General features: G+C 38.6%; 1 protein-coding gene and 1 long non-coding RNA gene across 2 annotated transcripts in view; both read right to left on the bottom strand.

Annotated features, from left to right (window-relative positions):
• Positions 1–12,783, bottom strand: part of Nlg3 (Neuroligin 3) — an 87,958-nt gene that overhangs the window by 73,572 nt on the left and 1,603 nt on the right. The gene's annotated exons all lie outside the window — the stretch shown is intronic.
• On the bottom strand, positions 1,259–2,135 carry LOC135435485 (uncharacterized). The gene is made up of 2 exons (XR_010437377.1): positions 2,045–2,135; positions 1,259–1,990 (listed from the first exon to the last, which is right to left on the bottom strand). It is a non-coding gene; the product is annotated as an uncharacterized LOC135435485 (long non-coding RNA).

Raw genomic sequence — 12,783 nt, 5'->3', positions numbered from 1 at the left:
AGAAAAGCCCTGAAGCGTTGTGCTGGCAGCAAAAAAAAAAGGAAAATGAAAAAGTAGAATATGGCATAACGATTGTGAGATTATGTAAAAGATATACAAGGAGTTATTTGTGTGTAGTAGGCAGGATTTGTTCACTTGTCTGCAAACAAGGCAATCCGTTTTCATATTACATTTTGTTGTACAATAATAATGCTTAAGCTTTTTGTTGTGACTTACTCCACGCAGGATGGCAAATCCACTTATTTAAAGACTTTACAAAGAGTATAAGGTTATTATATATCCATTTATATATTTAACTATTTGTGCTGGTTGATGGAAGTTCTGACTTCTTGGTTATTAGTTATATTAATATTAACATATTATATTTATATATATATTCATCTATTATCTTAATCTTTCTGATTTAGTCACATCACTCAAAAAGCATTTTAAGCACTTACAAAGTGATCTTCACATTAAATCACAGGCTTTTTATTGGCTCTCAGGTCTCGTAGCTGCTGCTCGGTCGCAAATTTCATCTCTCGGGTTGCCATTAAATATTAAATTTCAAAGCCTAAATCGAAGCTATACCAAAGATGTTCAGCTAACAAAAAGGAAGTGAACAAATGTTCAAGCAGGACATGATTTTTTAATGCACTGGCAAATATAATTTGTGCGCGCTTGGGGCGCACCTTTGGCGCCAAAAACCAAGAGGCGCCTTGGCTCAAGGAATAGAAACAGAATTGACTTTTATGTGGGCCATAAAAGGGGATTTTAATGTTTTTTATGCGAGCGCGCGCCAAAGTCAACAAGCCGCCTGCTTGACCGCAAGCCCAAGGCCCAAAGGAGACCGAAACATAAATCCACGCAAAGAGCCAGAAGTAGATGTTGCCCGAATCGGAATCATGCGTGAGTGGCCCGAACGGGCTAGCGCATTTGCCGGATGTATTTATGGGCGGCTGCTGCGTGCCTGGGCTAAGTAAAAGGCAGCTAGCTGGGGACCAACTTGGCGTGGCATGCCAATATCTAGCTGTCAGTGGCACAGTCAAATGAGTTGGCATTAATCCTGGCAGCTAACAAGCTGAGGCGTCCTGCTCATTTGCCAGCCCGGGTGTCAGCCATTGAGCTGAGCTACGTGCCGGGCTTGTGCCTGTGGTTATTTTGACGCCCACGACTGCCAATCTTTGAGGTGGCACTTAGCATAAAGCTGCTGATAAAAATACAACGCCATGGTCCTGGTCGACTGCTTACCTACATTTCCTTTTAGCAGCGCAAATCCTTCGAAACAATCAATTTGTTTTTATTGAAATTTTCTGCCAGCCGGGCAGCCCACTCACACTCACACACTTGCATATTGTCAATTTGACTAGAGGACATTCATTTCAAGTACACACACACACACACACATGACATGCCGCACAGCAGGTGCCTCTAACCTCTGTCACCTGCCATCCCACCTGGCAGCCTGGTGCTACGTGGCGTATGAGTGACGCATGGCTCAACATTTGTTACGGCTTACGATCTATTCGCTGCCGTCCTGTAAAGTCTTCTACTCTTCTTTTTTATTGCCTGTTTCCTGTTGTTGGGCCCAAAGCAATTGCCGTGTCTCACGGCCTGTCAAAATTTATGCTGTAAAATGTTTGGGCCCGAGCAAAACTAACATCAAGTATACGCCCGGTGTGTAGCCGTTGGGTGGGTGTGGCTCGGCTCCGGCTCATTGTTTGCTTTGCTCGCTTTCATTTTTCAAGCTGATTTCTATCGCACTGGTTGGGTTTCTTTTCAAAGTTTTTGGCATTTTACATGTGCTAACCCACGAACGCCTGCTGTGCTGTGCGGTCTGTTTTAGTCGGCGAGCGTCTGTTCTGGTCTTGCCCCGCGGGTGTTTCCAGTACAAACACTAACACACACACACACACACGTACACACACAGGCAGAAAATCGTGCTCGCTTGTTATCAGCAGATGCTTGCACGCACTGACCACAGCCCCGAACACATCCTGAATTAATGAAGCTGCGCTAAGAATAGGGAAATGTGACCCTAACTCTCCTGTGACTGTCAGCTTACGTTGATAACCATGAAAACTTCCTTCATGTCACTGTTATTTTTAGTTTACGTTATTATTACTTTGAATATATACATATTTTGAATAGGTAACTATATCTAGTTTATCCAACATCTTTAATTTTCTTCCAATTTTATTATTTTAGCTTAAAGAAACGTAATCGAAATATTACTAGAAAGTATTTCCATTTCCTTAATTTCGTCTTTTCAATTCCCATATCATTTTATATTTTATAATTTTCTCTACAGTTATAATTGCGGGAAATGAAAATGTATTCAGCTTTTTATTGAGTTAAGTAATTCTGGCGCACAAGTTGGAATAGGAACCCGTCAGCAGCAAACGGTACACACATTTTGAGTAAAAGCAAAAACCCAAAAGTCTTTGCCCCATTCAATTTACCACTTACATAATTACTATGTGGCATAAACACGCCCCATCGGGGCACGCCCACGTTTATCAAATTGCCACCCGCAGCTCAAATATATGAAAGGCAAAAGTTGTGTTGGCCTTAAATTCCGTTGTTAAGGGTCGCATTTATATATATGTTATATATATATATATGTGTATTTTTTTCGGTGGTCTCGCTTGCAATTATTATAAAACGACGCAGAGGAAGGACAACAGCAGCAGCCGCAGCGCTGGCAGCAACAAGGACTCGTGACGCCATCCGCGCTCCTTGGAGACTCATTTTCAAGTGCTGGGCCGCACAACAATTTCTCAAGTGGGTCAGCCCAAGTGCCACACAGCCCACAGAGTCGTCTACAGTGTAGCAGAAGCAAGAGTTCAAGGATTCTATTGTTGCACAAAATGTAATTGAATGCAATGAAATTACTGTAAAATAAACCAACGGCAGCAACAGAACGAAACGTTCTATGCAGCATTTAATTGCGTTTATTGTTTGCACAGATGTGTGTGTGTGTGTGTGTGTGTGTGTGTGTGTGTGTGTGTGTGCAGAAATTGCTAAGGTCTTCTAGTTCTAGAGTCTATCTATGTGCGACAATGCTTGGGTGTGACTGCAACTATTTGAAGCTCATAAAAGAATTTATATCTATCGAGGTATTTTTGCACGTTTTCCCATTTTCGATTCACATTCGAGACTCTTCTTTGCAGATTAAATGGTCGAGTGGACTGTCGTATAAATGGAAGTTTTGCAGAAAGAATTCGACATCTTATGCACAGTTGAGTTTCTCAAAACCTTCATAAGCTGAAAAGCTGGTGCAACTAGACTAGAGTTTTGTTAGAGAAAAGAAATATTGATAAACAAAATCCTTAGGTACAAAGTATAAGCCAGTTCTTGCTTTGAATTTTTGAAAAATACTTGGATGTATTTCAAGAAATGCTGAAGAAGTGTTTCAAGAAATACTAGGTATGTTTTAAAGCTTCATTCATAGCAAATAAGAGAGAGCTCTAGTTAACAATCAAAATATATACTTTGTTTGCATACAAATTTTTTATATATAATATTTGTTTTAAATTTTTAAATGTCTGTAGGGCAGCTCATAGAAGCTGCCTTTTCTCTATGCACATTTTTACACACTTAATTTCACAGCATTTTCGCAGTCAACAAGCCTGTGCGCTTGTTTTTCCCATTTTACTAAAATGTTCAACACATTTGCCTATTTTATTTTCCGTTTTTCCTTACAAATGAAAACAACTTGAAGCAAACACGTGCTAAGCACACACACACACACAGAGAAAATATGCTGGGGCATGTTTACAATTTGAACTTGTATTTCCTTATATCCAACATTTTCCCGATCTGCCGACAACTTCATTTGTGTTGGCGTGCCCCCTCCCCACCCCCCCTGCCCGAAAAAGTGGCCACTGCCCAAGCAGAACTCAATCAACAGCCTCAGACTGACCCAAATTTAACGATAAATTTGCCGACATCAAATAGTGCACAGCACCAACAAAAACAACCCGGAGCCCATAAAATTGCCAGAGAGTCAGAGGGAGAGGGAGAAAGAGAGAGAGAGAGCGAGATGTGTATATAGAATTCAGGCTTATCACGACGGTTCCAGACGATTGCGTATTAAAAACATTTTTGTAACGCCAATAAAAACTCGCAACGCAAATTTTGCATAATGTGTGCCATAAAAAAAAATAAATAAAAAAAAAATAGGAAAAATTGAAGCATGCTGCAAAGAACCCCCCGTTGCCGCTGCCCCGCCTCTTTCTTCGTCTGGCTCTTGTTGACATTTCCGTTCGGGGGACGCCAACTAGGCAATGGGGTTACAACAAGCCCAACACTCAGCTCGGACTCGCACTCGGACGTATTTTGTTTATAATGTTTTCCTATTTATGTAGCTGCTGTTGCCAGAGTTGCCGTTGCCAGAGTTGCCACCGCCACCGCCGCCGTCTGCAGCTTTGGCTTCGTTTTTTATTGCGCACCATTAAATGGTTGGGATGTGGCCGGGAGGCGTCTTGAAACATGCTGGCGCGCCTGCAGAGTGCCGCCTGATGTTGTGAATGTGCCCCGTGGCCCGCGGCTGGGCCATTTTGTGAGACAAAATGGCAGATGAAACAGCGGCAGCTGCAAAAACTATGCATATTGTTTGTCATTAACAAGGCCGAGCAAAAAAAAAAACAAACTAAACTCGCTTTGATGAAAGAAAGCTGTTACACGCTTTCTGTCAAGTGCGGGCGGGAGGCATGGTTGGGGGTCAGGGGTCGCCGGCTGACATTAATTTTGTTTTCATAGCACAAACCCAAGGGCCTGACAATTCTCTCTGTGCAACCACCTCTTTCATCTGCCTCACTCCCCTGCTCTGTTCTTCTCGGCGTGTGCGACTGCCAAATGAAGACATTCAGTTGCAACAGTCTTTTTTTTGTTGTGCCTTCCTCTCCTATTTACTTGTTTTTCTTTTGGTTTTTCCAACTGTTTCTTTTTGGCCATAGCTTGATTAGCTTGATTGACAGGCCGTCTGCTCTCTGTGGGTCTCGCACGCTCGCCTGTCCTTTGCTTTTTGCTGCCAGCTGACCGTGACACACAAACACAAAGGACAACAAGTGCAAAAACAAATTAGCACAGTTTACAGAGTCCCCGCCCCCCCCCCCCCCCCTCTCCTCCACCGCCGTTCACAACCCTTTGATTGTTGGCTCTTGATGCGTTTTTGACAATGAGCATCAGCTGGTTGTCAGTCGGTTGCCTCGGACGAGCTGCTCTGTCACAATTCTCAACACGGACAAGGCTAATTTAAAATTTCAAATATTGTAGAAATTGTGATAAATCATTAGAATTTGGTCAAATATGTGAATCATATTTAATAGATGCAATTAAAAGTATTCTTGGCTTTCATTTGATTTCCATTATTTGAAGCTCATTTTAATTTCGAACAATATCGAAATCTTTGATAAGTTCCTTAATTGATTGCAATCTAATTTCAAACAGGTTTCGATTGAAATTTACGCTTGCATCCGGCGGCATATTAAGAGCTGGCAAATCTGATTTAATACACTCTCCGAGTAGATGGAAAGTCACGCCTTTCACACAGCGCGTGCCATATTCAGCGCCGACCTTTTACCCAGCCATATATATTACATTTAATTTATTTAAAGCTCGCATTTTCACACTCTGACGCCGTCAACAATAAAGAGAAAAGCCGCACGAAACAAAAAAAAGAAGGAAAATCTCTGTTGCTGTAGAAAAGGGCAACATCGGAATACGGATATGGTTTCGGTTTTGTTTGGTGATCCGTTCTCTGTGTGCGAGTGCTTCTGTGTGTGTTTGTGTGTATTGTTCGTGTATTTGCATAAAAATTGCGCATACGCCGCGTAGTCGGCTTTAAAATTTGTGGCCCCAGCTCGCATTCAAGGTTGGGCTTCTATTTGAGAGTCTGTGCGAACAATTTTCTTATTCGCTTTTTCTTTGTTTTTTTTTTTATTTTTTCGTAATTATGGAAATTCGTCTGCCACAATGCAACAATGCGAGTAAAACCATTCAGACCGAAAATCATTGCCACACATGAGTTCGCTGTTTTGCACTGTCGCATGCGGCGGCAAAGTTTTATTTCCTTGGGTGTTTGTGTGTGTGTGTGTGTGTGTGTGCAGTCGCATTGTTTGGCATTACACAAATGGATATTAATAGTTGGCAACAGTTCTTGCTATATTTTTTACTGAATACCCAAATGATGATGCTGATAATGATGATGATAATGATGATGATGATGATGATGATGATGGACTCATTCATTGTTGTCGACTGGGTTTATTTTCAATTAATCACAGCCCGGCAAGGGGCACGCTTGGAAAGCAACAAAAAAGTCATGCATTTCAAGGTTGTCGCACAGACAAAAGCGTGGCGCAGCACTCGAATATGCAAAGCGCATGAATAAATGAATGCATGATTGAATGCACAAATGAATACCGCATAGCTGGCTTAAATAGCTGCCAGCGAGCGTGCACACTTTTTGTTATTTCGGTGTGGGGTTGCTTGGTTTTAATTGCCATTTGGCATTCCGAAACATGGCCATATTTCTTTGCTGTCAACGCCATTGTCTTTTAATAAAGCAGCCGAAAGGCTGGCCAGCGCTCGAGCTGGCCCGTAATATTGACAGGCCAACATAATAAACATAAATCAAGTGTTTCCATTGTGCCGTCGCTTTGGCCATGGCCATTGAGCAGCGTTGCCCTACTCAGTCTTCCTCTCTGATTATTTATCTTGAGCAATCTCCTGGCTGCTGCTACACATGCATATCATCAGTCGTCATCGCTTTTATTGTTGTTGCCACAATGTGCGGCACACAAGTGGCAGCGAAAGCGAAAGTGCGGCTGAGTCTACTACTTGACTGAGCCCATAAATAAGCCAAGCAAGCCCTTCCCGGCCAGCTTGACGCGCCATTTGGTGGGCGCCATGGGCGTGGCCGCCCATCATGTGCTTCCTGATTTTAGTCACAGTCACTGAGTTTAGCATGTGGCAAACAAATGTTGGCTACAGCTAGCTACATTTAAGAAATAAATAATTAATATGAATTCTTATTTGCATATATATCTTCCTATTATTAAGAGAACACTTGATTTCAATAAGAAAACGTACATATATGAATTATAATTTGAATATATTTTCATTTGAATCACTTTCGTATCAAACAACAACATAATTTAGCATAATTAACTAATTTTTTGCAAATGCGACTCTTTTGTCCCGGGGCAAAAAGCTCATCAAGTCGAACGTCATATTTCCAGCAAGTCACATAATTAAAGCAAACCCTCGAAGTTGTCTTTCGCATTGGCAGAATTTTAATATTTGTATATTAACTCGTCACAAAGTCACTTAGGGCTCAGCTCCACAGTTGCCACCGAAGGTGCTGCAAGCACTTGAAGACATTTTCAAAATGTAAATTCTTAAACAGCATGTCTGTGCAGGCAGGGGGCTGGGAATTAAAGGAAACGGAGGTAGGGGGGTTGGTTATAAAGAACAAATGCTCGGCAGGCACACAAGCGTGTTATCCTTGTTGTTTCTTTCACACGGAGACAAGTGTCGCACGGTTAAAGCCTTTATGAGTGCCAAAGGACGCGACATCTTGCTAGTGTCTAAGTGTGCGACTGCGTGCGAGTGTGTGTGTGTGTGTGTGTGTGTCCCGGTGTGTGAGTGTGTGCGTCTTTTGCAAATCAGCTAAGAGGAAGTAAAACCAAATGCTACACTTAAAGGAATTGTTGTAGGCAAGCAGGGCACGCATATTTCAAAGGCAAATTAATTTTTGTGTGGGAATTTTTGCATATGGAATTATTTTAGAAAAATGTTTCACCATGGAAACCGTTCGTCTGATAGTTCCCATAGATACTTTTTACCACAGTAAATTATTAGTATATGTATATATAATACATATATTCACAAATGCATACTTTAGCTATAATACCTATTCGAAATTGTGCGTTGCTTGGGGAATTCCCGAACCTATTATTTACAGCTGTCAAGCACATTTAATGTTTTATATTTTGTTACGTTGCAAATTGAAGCTGACAAAGCTTCGGCATTGATACTTTATGATTCCTTGGTGACTTATGCTGAGATGTCGAGGGCTTGGCGGCTTTATTGTCACATCGCGGCGCAAGCGACACGATAACTTGTCAAAAAAAAAAGTAATTGTGAAGGAAATTTTAAACTTTGACACACGCGGCGTATGCGTAATGATGTGACGTCTGAAAATTAAATTTGCAGTAGCATTTAAATCAATATGTGCCTGCTTGTATGCTGTTTATATTATAATTAAAGAGCGAAAAAAAAGAGATGATAATTGTCAGAGCCAAAGCACAGTCGCATTTATATTTACAATTCACAATAAAGCATTTATCATGTGTTTGCGCGGTTTTTTAATTTAATCAAACGAGCAGCAGAGGCAGTAGAAGAAAGGCTGCTCATTTAACGGCAGCCGCAATGAAATTTATGACCGAATGTCCTGGCAGTCCCAGGCAGCTCCAGCTCTGCGGACCAATGGCAATGGCGCTCAATTACAAGGCATTCAATTCGTCCTTAATGCAGCGCTTTAATTTGCTTCACTGATTTCAGCCGCCAAATTCAAACCATTAATCAGCTGGTAAAATATTAAAAAAAGAGATTAAAATGAAAATCAAAAATAAAAATCATTTCAAAGGCAATTAAAATTTAATCTTTATCGAGTGCTATGGGTAAATGGGTTAAATTACAAAGACTTTGAATAAAAGTTATTTGAAAAAAAAATATAAATAAAATTTGAATATTTTTTAAGGGTTAATAAAGTTATTTGAATATGTTCTCACAACAAGAAGAAAAAGTGTGATTTTTGTAATATATTTAAAATTTAAGTGTCAAACTATATTTCTGCCAAACATATTTGATTTATTTATAATAATTAAATGCAGACCTTGAAAACTGTGCATAACAAAAGAATTTAACGAATATTTATGGCCGCTCGTCGATAAACTCTTTGTCAAAAAATATGAACCGGCTGTATCCATATATTAATATTAAAAGCCATTAAAAGTTATTGAAATTAGCGCTGCGCAGCGCACAAATGGGACCTTAATTAATTTCCAATATTGTAAATGCCCTCCCCAAAAAAAGAAAAAAAAAAGAAGTAAAATAACCGTGCCATAAACTTGACAATCTCGACTCTGCTGTGCGGTGTAATAATTTGTGCCTTAACTGCAAAACATTTTTTGGGCTGCAGCAAAAAACAATTAATTGGGCGGCAGCAAAAAAAATAGTGGCGTGGGCATGGCAGCTGCAGCATCAGCATTCATTTCCATTATAAATGTCAACAGCGCAAAAACAACGCAAACAAAAAAGCGAAATGCTCCTTTAAACGACTTTGGAAGAGTGGAAGTGGAGGGCATGGTTAGCAGCTCCCATGTGCAATATAAACGAATTTAATTATTCCTCATGTGCTGAAATATGAGCAAATTTATTTATGGCTCTCGCTTTGTGTATGTGCCTTTCCAACAGACACTGTGACACGAACAGTTGTCATTGTTGTTGTTGCTGCTTGTTTTTTAAGCGTTTGCTGTTGCACACATAAATGTGGCAGGCACATACACAGATACACACACACACACAACAAGTATTGAGCATCAATTCCCATTTTTTTTTTCGTTCGTTTTATTGTGCAGTTCTTTATGGCATTGAACGAGTCTCGTTACCTGCCGGGGCCAACGTGTCGTATGAGTTATGGTCGTCGCTGGCGTATGATTAATATTCAATTACATGGCACAAGCAGCATGCACTTTACACACACACTCGCACACACACACCCACACACAGCCTTGCGCTATGCTGGGTTTTTGTGCAGTAATGTATGCAACACTTTATACGCTTTTTATGCAGCCAGCCAGAAAAGTTTGCTAATTGCCCCATAAACAAATACAAAAAATACAAGAAAATACAATCGAATTAATGCACAGCCTGCAGAGCTGCAGTCGCACTTGCTGAAATGGGCGCATTTTTCTTTTCATTTAATTATGCACAACTGTTGGCCCTTATTTGTCGCGGCGGACCTTAATGGGGCCACGTGCGGCAGTTTGTTTATATGCAGCGGAAATGATGCAACCAAATGGCGAAATGAGGCAAGGGAATTCTCTATTAAGCATTTAACCAGTTAGCTTGAGAAGCAATGCGAGAAAAGAACGGAAGATTAGAGTTGGAATTAGCCGCAGATGAAACATTTCATTTAATCTTTTTTGCTATTATTTTAACATATTTAGCAAACTTTATTTTCTTAGCTAACAAAAGTTGAAAATAATTTTCTTTTTTTAGCTGTTCTGTTAAATATTTTATTGATATAAATTAGTTTTTAATAACACGAGCGTGAATTTAATTTAATAATTAATTTCAATTATATTATTCCTGTGTTCAGTTCTTAATTAATTCAAAGCTAATTCATTTTTAATAGCCAAACCATATTTTTAGGAGAAAACTTTTCGCAGTTTTTGCTCAACACATTTTTGTTTTGGTGCTCCACTTTTTGGTGCTCGAATTCTTTTTGTGATAGAAATCCACGTGGACTGAACGACAAGTGCTGCGTGTTGCCTCGGCATTAGCCATTATATTCGCCTTTTGACAAGGCCAATTGCCGTGATTTATGATTGCCATTATTAAGAGCTTAGCGGCGCGTGCTTTGCCATCTTCATCTATCATTGACTCCGACATAACCGCAGCTAAAAAAAATTATTATTTGATTATACTTTTATTTTTTTACAGAAAAATGTTGAAAATGTTTTTTTTAATTTGTTTGCGTGTTGACCAAAAACACAATAGGCTTTCATTTGTGTTTATATTTGTGGTAGGAATTTTATTTTCATTCAATATAAAATTCGCACATTTTATTTGCTTTTTATTACGTTTTTTTGTCGCCAGTTTGTTTATTATATATTAAAACTTAATTAATATAGCACGTCTACTTATTTGATGCATTTATTTATTTATTTTATTTTTAGCTGCAGAGCGTGTGGAAAAATGAATACATTGTTGACACAGAATACAAAATGCACAGAAAAATGCATAGTAAATAAATAAATATTAATTGCGTTATGCCGCATTTCATAACCAATTTGATAACTTATTTTTGAAAGCGAGCCATAAAATATTATAACATGCCTTACATGCAATTTGAATTGATGGAAATATTTTACAATTTCTATATAAATATATATATATATATATATGTGGATGTGTGTGGTTCAAGGCAAATAAGATTTAATCTTGCCTGCAAACGTATCGTAATAATTCAGTTAAAAGTATTTAATTTTATTAAATCTATGCAGGCACGCTTGGCTGAATAATAATTTAAAGTTTGCTGGCCTTTTTATGTTATTTAATTTATGAAGTTGATCAAATGATCGATATTTATTCCATATGCATAATGCATGAGAAAGTCACACAGACAGACAGGCACAAGTATAGTTGTCTGCGTGTATTTAATAATGCATTTAAGGCACACTTGATTACACACACACAAAATGTCGCCCCCAAATTGCATATTAATTGCTCATTAATTGTTGATTAGCCCTCGACTTGGGGCATGCCTCCAAGTTGAGCGCCAATCTCAGTGCTCGTCGCTCTACGGCGGCCACCTCTCTGGCATTCCCTGCCGCTTGGGCTATCAATCGTTAAGCGCTACTAATCTTTAGTGTTAAGTTAAGTATACGCAAAACTTATCAAGAGGCTTAGTTCGCGCTCTTGTTGCGCTCGGCATTAGTGCGACAAAATGTTGTAATCAATCAAAAGTACAAGTCGCAGCCGTACGGTAAAGCCTCGCTGCGGGCTCCACTTGCCAGTTTCTTTAGCCACGCAAATACTTGCAATTAAGCATTATTAATCACAGCGACTAAGCAGGCGGCAGGCGGCAGCAGGTCTCCCATGCATGAACTAAGCACTTCCGCCCTGGCAAATAATTACAATAGTCATCACCCGAGGGGTCCACATCCTGTGAACCCAACTGCCGCTGCCCTACCCCTTGGCCTGCTAATGTCTACACATTATTTTCGCATAAAAATAAATATTTAATTAAAAGTCGAGTACGTCACGTCGAATAAATTCACTAGAATACTAGAAAATGACGACTCTTGAAGCAGGAGATCTGCTGTGGCCGTGTTGATAATGTTTCATTGGGGACAGTATAATATAATTATTAACAGAACAAAATATATTTGAATATGACTTACAAAGCCAAAGTATTTATCTGTAAATGTTTTCAATATTATATCATATTATATTTTATTATGCTTATTATTAAAATATTATTTATCTGTGAATATATTTAATTTTTGAAATATTTATTTGTAAATGCCTTAAATTGTTACATGAAATAATCAAAATATTTACATGTAAATACTTTAGTTATTTATTTGTTAATATTTACAGTTTCTATTCTCTTATATTTTAAATACTACTCGATAAATATTCAAAATATTTTTCTCTGTTCATATTAAAAAAACTTATCTGATAATATTCAGCATTTTTAGTCTCATCAAATATTAATCTGTAAATATTCAAAATATTTTTCTGTACCTGAATATTATTTCTCTGTTCATATTAAAAATTTTGACCTTTCAATATTTAAAATATTTATATGCGAATATCTAAAGAACTTATCTGATAATATTCAGCATTTTTAATCTCATCTGTAAATATTGAAATATTTCATTGTAAATACTTAAAATAATTTTCCGCACATATAATTGAAATAAAATATTTAAATATATTTCACTGAGCAGATGTGCATAGTTTGTATAGAAATAAACAAAAGGATATACATAAAAGCAGATT

The sequence above is a fragment of the Drosophila montana genome, unplaced genomic scaffold (assembly GCF_035044405.1).
Source record: "Drosophila montana isolate Dmon_TW-CO22-7 unplaced genomic scaffold, ASM3504440v1 contig_1505_1, whole genome shotgun sequence".
NCBI classification, from domain to species: Eukaryota; Metazoa; Arthropoda; class Insecta; order Diptera; family Drosophilidae; genus Drosophila; species Drosophila montana.
The sequence above is the reverse complement of the archived record's forward strand: the minus strand, read 5'-3'. Positions and strand labels throughout refer to the sequence as shown.